The sequence below is a fragment of the Penaeus monodon genome, chromosome 15, assembly GCF_015228065.2.
Source record: "Penaeus monodon isolate SGIC_2016 chromosome 15, NSTDA_Pmon_1, whole genome shotgun sequence".
Lineage (NCBI taxonomy): Eukaryota > Metazoa > Arthropoda > Malacostraca > Decapoda > Penaeidae > Penaeus > Penaeus monodon.
In genome coordinates this window covers 147575-147857 of record NC_051400.1, presented here as the reverse complement: position 1 = coordinate 147857, position 283 = coordinate 147575, and positions in this window count along the sequence as shown.

The following is a 283-nucleotide window of genomic DNA, read 5'->3' as shown; positions in this document are numbered from 1 at the left end:
CTCCTACCCGTCTCCACTTCTTTCTTCCTTTCAAGCTTTCAACCACCACCTCTGTCAAGCTGTGTCAGGCTTTAATCAAAGATGTCTCCCCACCAGGTATGTATCACTGTCGGACACGCTTGTGAGAATACGTCATTTTTTTTATGCTTGAAGTCACAATACGAGGCGGGACGCTGGCAGAGACAGGTGGCAGTCACGTGATTCTCATTCAGAAATGTAGTATCTCGTAATGTGTGTGTTTACGAAGTGATGACGAAATAGTATAGGTTGGGTAGGTTTATAG